The following is a 10000-nucleotide window of genomic DNA, read 5'->3' on the forward strand; positions in this document are numbered from 1 at the left end:
GTATTGCCCGCTACTTTAGTTATATCAAGATGTCTCTTCCAAGTTTTCTAAATCTATGTTGTCGTGCTAGCAGTATAGCCCGGCGTTGCTCGGATTTGTTTTTTTAGTTGCGCTTAAAACGGCATACTTTGATGCCGTGTTAAAAAAGTTTTGACATAGTTTCAATCTATGAATAAAAGTTTAGTGTGGCGATGCATTACGGAGAAAAAAATTACCGGTAGATTTAAAGCAAAATGAAGCTCAAGTTTCGAGCTGCACTAAAAATCTATTAAGAAGTTAACACTGCAACAATATTCATTAAGAAAGAGTACAGGAAAATCCAAAATGTTAGTAAGAACAGTTTGTGGTTACAAAATAACAAAACATGTTATTTTGAAGCCAAACGGGTGGGCAACATGAATCGTGGTTGTACCTGTAAAATGAATAGAATCGACTATTTTACATCATGTATAACTAAAAATATCTGTAAAATCAAAACATACCCATTGAAGGTTAGACTTGAGCATCGTAGGTAGTAACAGCATGCAGGTCGCACCTTTTCTGGTTGAAATACACAGAAAAATGGCGACAGCAATAAAAAACATCGTAAGAAATAGGTATTTTCATAGGAACAAAAGCACCTTTTGATGTAAATAATTTTTGGTCTTACCGTGGTCCGATTTGTATTTTTCTTCTACAGAATGACGAGCAAGCCTTCTTCTATCATACTCTCAATTCTGATCAACTTGCGCCGTAGGCTCTCGGAGGAGAGAGTGTTAGTTGAAGGCTACCAAACCTGCTACATACACACACAGACACAGACAGCTTCAGCTTTATATATAGAGATATTTAGAAAATTTGCAACTGCATATTTCCTAGGTCGTTGCTATTCAAATAAAATCAACATAAACTGGATAATTTTCTCCTAACGAAGACGATATTCATGATGATGATGATGATAATGATGATGATGACGACGATGAGGATGCTGATGATGATGATGATAATGATGATGATGATAATGATGATGATGTTGACAATAACAGTTTAAAATGTTGACACAAGGCCATCAGTTTTAGAGGGGAGGAGATAAAACATTACATCGACCCCACTCTTTCTCTGGTACTTAATTTAGCGAACCCGAAAGGGTGAAAGGCAAAGTCGACCTCGACAGAATTAGATCTCAGAGCATAAAGACAGACGAAATACCTGTTTGTTTATTACCCACAAGGGGCTAAACATAATGGGGACAAACGAGGACAGACAAACGGATTAAGTCGATTACATCGACCATAGTGCGTAACTGGTACTTCATTTATCGACCCCGAAAGGATAAAAGGCAAAGTAGACCTCGTCGGAATTTGAACTCAGGACGTAACGGCAGACGAAATACGGCTATGCATTTCGCCCGGCGTGCTAACGTTTCTGCCAGCTCGCCGCCTTAATAATAATAATAATAATAATAATAATAATATAATAATAATGATGATGATGATGATGATGATGATGATGACGACGACGACGATGACGACATCAACAATAACAACAACAACAACAACAACAATAATAATAATAATAATAATAATAATAATAATAAAGAGAAGAAAAGAAGAAGAAGAAGAAGAAGAAGCAGAAGAAGAAGAAGAAGAAGAAGAAGAAGAAGAAGAAGGAAGAAGAAGAAGAATATCAAATTTGGCACAAGACCAGCAATTTAGGGAAGAGGATAAGTCGATTACACTGACCCCAGTGTTCAACTGCTACTTATTTTATCGACCCTGATAAAATAATGAAGAATTGCTCGAAGACCAATTTCGCCGCGTGCATGTCGGTTGTGATGCCTTCCCTCATCTAAGTTTCTAACTAAATATCCTTTTATTTCCCTTTATTGCTAATACCCAACTAATTCTAATAAATTTTACTCTTATTACTCTTTTCAGAGCAAATCCTCATTTAAGGATTGACCCGTGAACAGAAGCTTTCAGTAGCCGGGTCCCTGCCTACGAAGACCATGTAGGTCGACTGTGTAGATCGTGAATTTGTGCTCTGTGGGGCCGATGATATTAAAAAGTGGCAAGTTGTTCTAGTGGCCTACGGATTACTCTCACTTGATACAACTAAGATGACTCGATACGTTTTGTCTACGTCCATATTGACACATTCGAGATTTTCAGTCTGTACCTGTCAGACAGCTGAAAAGGTTTGAGCAGTGATCTGTTCCACCAAACATTAGGAATCTCAGCTTTTTGCCCTCAGTTGCTACGAATTTCTCTGTACCATTAGAGAGTTGGATCAGGCCAGGGAAAACTTCAATACATTCTAGTCGGTGTACATCAGGAATTCCCTACCCATGCATTCTCAATTTTTTTTCCCATTTTATACACTTGGAAAATTGTTGCTTTATTCTCTGTGTCGTATGCAATATGGCTGCCACCAACAAAGGGATGTCCACTTCGGTTGGGGTCACTGCCACCTTTATTTGCGCCACTCTCCAACAGAGCTATTTCAGAATTACCCGCAGTTCTTTACTTTTGAGAGTTGTTGTTGCACTTCCTTTGGTTTTTCTTCACTTAAATATCTCACCTCAACAGTGTCAAAGCGTCACCCACGAGTGACATAAGTTTTTATTCCCCTGACTGATCTTTGGCAGATTTCAATCTGAGCCTGCGTCGCTCGCTCAGTTTCTTGGTTTTTGATGAAATACTCCTGTAGATATAATATTTTTCTAGTATCTTCTTTTACTTTATTTGATATGTTTAGAAATATTGGTATTTCACTTTTTGTTAAGCGCGCTTGGCGTCACTTAATGTTTTTTTTTCCGACATGAAAACTATCCCCGGTCGACAAAACCCGTAGGCAAAACTGTTCCCATTTTGTTTAGAAATAAGACCAGTCGCACTTTGCGTGGTATTAATATTTGTGTTGATGGTGGCAGTGGTAGTGATGTTGAAGGTGGTAGATTTGCTGTTGCCACTGGTGGTAGTTGTAGAAGTGGAAATGTTCTTGCTAGTTTTGTTGGTTTTTCTTCTCATTGTTCTCTTTTGTTTTTGTTGTGATGGTGATGGAGATTTTTAAATGTTAGCAGTAGAGAATTAGCTTTATACTTTTCCCATGATGTGTTGTTGTTGTTGCTGTTGTTGTTATTGGTGCTGATGCTGCTGTCGTCACTGGTTTTTACAATTTCGGTGTTCATTTCTGCGGATAGATGACTCTTCTTTCCAGGGATTAAAAAATCCTTGTGCGCCATGTCTCTTTTCAAAAACAAAACTCGAGAGGCCTGCCTGCTAAACAACTTCAAGTTTAACTCCTGAGGGATAACAGGAAAAACGAAACCGCTCCGTATGTCCTAGTTAGTTCATCTGCAAAACGATAACAAATGTTCAATATATAACCTTGGGTAGCAATATAGGCGTAGGAGTGGCTGTGTGGTAAGTAGCTTGCTTAACAACCACATGGTTCTGGGTTCAGTCCCACTGCGTGGCACCTTGGGCAAGTGTCTTCTACTATAGACTCAGACCGATCAAAGTCTTGTGAGTGGATTAGGTAGACGGAAACTGAAAGAAGCCCGTCGTATATATGTACACACACAAACATATATATATATATGTGTGTGTATGTGTGTGTATGTATGTATGTATGTATGTATGTATGTATGCATGCATGTATGTATGTATATATGTATATGTTTGTGTGCCTGTGTTTGTCCCTCCAACATCGCTTGACAACCGATGCTGGTGTGTTTACGTCCCCGTAACAAAAGAATAAGTACGATAGAATAAGTACTAAGCTTACAAAGAATAAGTCCTGGGGTTGATCTGCTCGACTAATGGCGGTGCTCCAGCATGATGGCCACAGACTGAAACAAGTAAAAGAGTAAAGAGTAATGGAAATAATAACAAACATACAAGAGCATCGCGCAATATGTATCGATAGATAATAATAATAATAATAATAATATAATAATAACAACAACAATAACAACAATAACGGTTTCGAAAATTACTAATTGAAGCTTTGCCATTTTTATACACCACTTAACATACCACCAAAAATGTTTTGAACTAAAATTAGACCGAATCATTCTGAGTTAAAAGTTGAAATATATTTGTGTATTGATTTCTTTTGATATTTACCATATTCCTTTTTAGTGTGTCCTTAATTCTGGAAGGTCAAATTCTAAGCAAGAGATCAAGATTATTCTAGTTGATTCATTTTCCTTTTCAACTGCGGATTAAAATTTTCGATTATTTTAATCAATATTAGGAGGGAGCGTAAATGAATGCTTCAACTTATTATTGTTGTAATTAAAAGCTTGTTTCATTGATTCTAAAATTTCGTATTTGCAATATAACGTTGGGAATATATATATACAGTTAAAACAATGCTTTAAATATTGCTTTCCCCAGACTGTTGTTCAATACTTCGTCTGTATGATTTTGTGTTAATATTATCCTTCCACAATAGAAACAAGTATATTTTCTAACATTAGCTATTGTTAGTACTTCTAGTACTTGTCTATCAAAAGTTGGTCTTAATGTAAAACTTTATTGAAATTAATGCTGTTACTCCACAGCTTTTCTTTTATAGCTAAATATGTTAATGAACACTTATGAACTCTTATATTTCAAGCGATAAATGTATTTATTGATAAAGCTGTGTTCCTAATACTTCTAATTATCTCTTTGTCCATGATACATTATCTATTATCTTATGATCTGCGAACAAATTTAATACTAATTTCTAAATCAATATTTGCTTCAAACCTTTCTCCAAATAAGGCGCTCTGCAGAAACGAAGTAAACTTCTAAAATTTAGACTTCAACAGCTGAAAATTTTATTTTGGGGTTTCAGCTGTTAGTTATAGCCATTTCATAGTTATATCATTTTATATCATTATGCTTCTCTAAATTTTCTCTGTACCGATTCAAAAGAAAATTCAAAACCTATTGAGAGATTGATCTCATCAGAGTTCTCTCACTTATAAATATCGACATTTTGAAAATCAAATTGATTGCGTGCGAGTAAGACAAATATATCAAATCAAAATACGTCGAAAATATTTCTAATTTCTAATCGCCGAGGTACGCAAGGATGGCAGTGTAATTTATACAGAAAAAAAAATCTACTAAGCAATAATGGAGAGACTTCAATAAGCATGTTATTGTATATGAATAAAGAATGAGAATTTGTCTCTCCATATATTGTTAGTTTTGCTGCACGCTTCTATAAGTGATAACTACGTTTTACAACTCCTGGTATACCAACTTGAAGCTGAACATGCAAGCAGGCGCATCCTTATTGTTCCAGTTCCACAACACTCAATAATAGCCCTCGCGAATTATAGACGATTATCGGCAACACTGTGACTGAAAATTAAATGAAAAGCGAGTTGGCTTTAGTGGTATTTTAAAAATGAATCACCCAATCTAGCAATTTTTCTGACTCGATTATGGCAGCCATTAAGACATCATATTTTTGATGGTCAGTCTTGTTTGAAAGTAGAATGATTTGATGGACAAAGATTCTGCATGTTAATTGTATTTTATCGCCTGACATGTACAAGCGACCGAAGGAGGCGTTAAGGAAAAAACATGAAATTGCTGGGTTTTATAGGCCCGAAAATTTTTGGGGTGGGAGAGACCAGTCAATTAGTTCGAACCCAATGCGCAACTGGTATTTAATTTATCGACCCCGAAAGGATGAAAGGCGAAGTCGATCTCGTTGGAATTTGAACTCAGAACGTAGCGGCATACGAAATACCCATTCCTTTACTACCCACAAGGGGCTAAACACGGAGGGGACAAACAGGGACAGACACACGGATTAAGTCGATTATATCGACCCCAGTGCGTATCTGGTACTTATTTAATCGACCCCGAAAGGATGAAAGGCAAAGTCGACCTCGGCGGAATTTGAACTCAAAACGTAACGGCAGACGAAATACGGCTATCCATTTCGCCCGGTGTGCTAACGTTTCTGCCAGCTCGCCGCCTTATAACTATACAAATACCACTTAAATAATTTTCACTTGTATTTAGTATCCTACATTTTTCTGAAAAGCTACACTTAATGCTCATTCCACCCGCCTATTTGTTTAATTAACATACTCTTAAAGAAATAGCACTCATTGTTATTTTAATCATTGTCCACACTCCTTAATATTATTTCTAGTTCAAATGAGCTAAAATTGTACTAAATTGGTTTATATACTGTAGGTTCACTTTTGAGGCTTCATGTTCACAGGGCAAATTGTTTACCTCTCAGCAATACCTATGCCTCCCCAGATACCCGCAAACACGCACAAACACATAAACTTTTATACATAATGAAATAAAGTATGTTTGTCTGTGTGTGTGTATTTAAGTATATTGTGTAACGTTATATATAACTATATTATGTGTTTCAAACCAATATTACTTCTCTTTATATTCAGCTAGTATACACGTCAACTGATAAGGAAATTATGACGGGAAATTACACATTACTCATCAGAAAGACAAAAGAAGGTGTTATATAATAAACTTGATCTGACAAACGAAAGTCTGGGAATTACTAATGAGAAACTTAACATCTGAAACTTTTATATAATTTCGCAATTTACCCCGATGTAACGTGATGTCAAATTTATAATAGCTTCGAATGAGGCTATTTCTTGATCATAATTGCCACCATTTTGTTACCTGATAACTTTATTGGTGATGGAACATATAATAGAATACTAAGGTGAATAGTTAATGTAACTAATTGGATAATCCCTAGCTCGGTGTTTAGATTCTACAGCTGGTGGGGATTTGAGGCTAATGTACGGTACTAACTTAATGCTTTGTAGTCGCATGTGTTTATGTTCTTCATCGTTTTGTGGCCTAACAAGTATTTATTTTAAATAAGATATACACATTTTATTTCAATTTGTCAATTATGTACATACCTTTATTACATTTCATTGACCTTGTGTTGAGTCAAACACGTACGTCAAAACAGCAAAAGCTAAGAATTTAATTTATTTCATATTAAGCAACAGCATCAATTTTAGACAGAGAACAGAAAAAGACCCTTTAAGAGAGCTTGAACTCTAAGGTAGAGGAATGGCGGAAGACTCCTTGGGTAAACCCATTTATAGGATTGAGTTCATCTCATTGACATTCAAATTTAAAACGAAACATCGACATTGGTCACCCCATCCTGCGAACATGAATGAAACGATTATCTTTAATGTTATACGCTGAATTTAATTCACATATATTCACATCTCGCGCCATATATTACCGTCATCTAAAATCAATTGATTTACATATTATTGACTGTTATTGGAAATACATACATTTAAGGCATATTCAATAGTGTTTCTATTCCATCTCTCTGCTTGGTGTTCGTTATCATAATTTATCTTTACTAATTCATCTTGGCGCATACCTGGGGGGTTTTCTCTTGTAAAGGATTTTGAAATGAATTTGTCCCTGTGTTTTGCCTATTTTATTATATTGAAGCTTCTATATCTTCAGTTGTCTTTCTAGAAATAGCCCACAAATTTGTCTCGCTATATCGCCTGGTGTTTAAAAAATGAATATTATGCATTGACATTGTATATCAGGCATCCTTATACAAAATGGTCACGCCTGGAATTTTGTCATGGTCTGGCTTCAACCGAAATTGCCCTAGAACTAAACAACATCAGAAACATTGGCAATACCAAAATATTAACAACAAAAACAACAACAATAACAAGGAGTATTAACTTTAACACTACCAGTCAGCAAATAATAGTTTATTTCACAACATTGCTATCGCTATCAGATTCAATACCTACTTAGAGATTGAAGAGAAAAGACAGTGAATGGCGGGCATTTCAATATGTTGGTTGAATGAAAGATGGGATTATCAACGCCAGAACATGTTTGATCACATGTTTACAGGTTCTGGGCTGACGCTGAACTAGGCACCAACCTTCAAGCACAACACCATCCCATCTAACATCGTTAGCTCAACAAAAGCAACACTAACAACATTATAACCACCACTACGAGGGGGCAGCTCTGTGTTCACGCAACCTGCAAGAAATATTAACGAAATGTCCCACATTCCACATCCTATTGCCTTAAATTTGAAGATAATACATATATGGTGAATCTCATATTCTGCACCACAAATTGGTGCCCCTCTCCCCACACACACACATCGTCTGATCCTAGGATGTTTTAAAGACTGTCCATTCTATTACAAGCATTCAAGCCAAGTTATTCGTCAGGATGAGATCAGTAATTCCTTCTTCTGAAAACTTTCCAGGCCACCACACAGACACCAGAATCTATCGGCGATGACCTTCCTCCCATGGCAACAAAATATTGGATGAGATCATCACGGCTGTAATTTGCTGGATCATAAGTTTTCACTGTTAAACAACAAAGAAAACAGAAATAAAATCTTTAAACCAACCAAGTCGAAAGTGGAGCTCTTATTTGGTCGCTTGAGTTTATAGAAATAGCAGTAGAATCCATCGGCAACCAAAGGCCGGCTACGTTAGTTAATGTAGAAAATATCTCTAATAAGACAGAATGGACATGGCTGGAATGTCTTTGATCATACACCAGTTTAACCAGGGCAAAGGCAGGATCATAAACAATGTCAAATTAAGGGCAACTTTATTTGGTGGTAAATGTTTCAGATGTGGAGGCACATGGCCTAGTGTTTAGAGCAGTGGACTCCTTATCGAAGGATCGCGGGTTCGAATCTCAGACCGGGCGATATGTGTGTTTATGAGCGAAACACCTAAGCTCCACTCGGCTCCAGCAGAAGGTAATGGCGAACTCCTGCTGACTCTTTCGTCACAACTTTCTCTCACTCTTTCCTCCTGCATCTTGCAGCTCACCGGCGACGGACCGGCGTCCCGTCCAGGTGGGGAGCCTATACGCCAAGGAAACCGGGGAACCGGCCCTAATGAGCCAGCCGTGGCTCGAAAAGGAACAAACAATTGTTTCAGATAAAATATTTCATATATGAAGTATTGGTAATATTTAGGTTTCTTGTCCCTAAAACATCGAGCAGTGTACAAAATAAGGAGTTATATGTGGAAGAGCGTATTTTTAAAGAATGTAGGACGTTGAATCATGCCTCTTTCAATGTCCTCATCTTGGCTGTTATAGTCACAGCATTTTGCCGGTTGTTAACTAAACAGAAAATTCTATGAGACATTTTCGTACCGTTTTCGTCGCTTTCTTATCTGTTTGAACCGGAGCATGTATATTGTTTGATTAACTTTGTGGCTGAGACATCTATTAATACCTATGCTACTACACATAGCATTTAATCTACGTTTATAGACATAGGTGTGCGAAACTACTGCCAAAACATTTTCACCAATATAAATGCAAGATCCGCCATAAAAATACCACATAGGATCCTATGTGCCACGTATGATCCTATGTGCAACATAGGATCATATAGCTGTTTCGTTTGACAATAAGGCATAAACGACTAAAGAAATTGTTACTGCTGAGACTATATGATATGTCTGCTGTTGCAGCCGCTTAGCTCCAGGTCACACTGATCAATCGGAGTTATTGGCACAGGTATTCTAGTAGTGAACACCTAGTCTTTTTAGGACTACATTCTCTAATATAATCTTCACTTTTTAAAGACCGTAGGGAGTTATGTGAAAGCGATTCTGCAACTGGTACAGCGAGCGATTGCATAAAACCGGGCATGTTGGCTAGTAAAACATGGTATGAGAAACAAGTTGTCGATATATATATATATATATATATATATATATATATATAAGGATAAAATCGATATTTAAATATCGATCTTATCAAGTGGCCAGCATGGGAATAAAATCCTTACAAAGGTAATAATTATTTAAAGTTATAATTTAGTGTATTTGACTGCTATTTCAGCGTGGTGGTATCTCTCAGATACCCTAATTTATACATACATATATACATACATACATATATGCATATATATATATTATATATATATATATATATAATATATATATATATAATATATATATATAACGTGATAG

The sequence above is a fragment of the Octopus sinensis genome, linkage group LG6, assembly GCF_006345805.1.
Source record: "Octopus sinensis linkage group LG6, ASM634580v1, whole genome shotgun sequence".
NCBI classification, from domain to species: domain Eukaryota; kingdom Metazoa; phylum Mollusca; class Cephalopoda; order Octopoda; family Octopodidae; genus Octopus; species Octopus sinensis.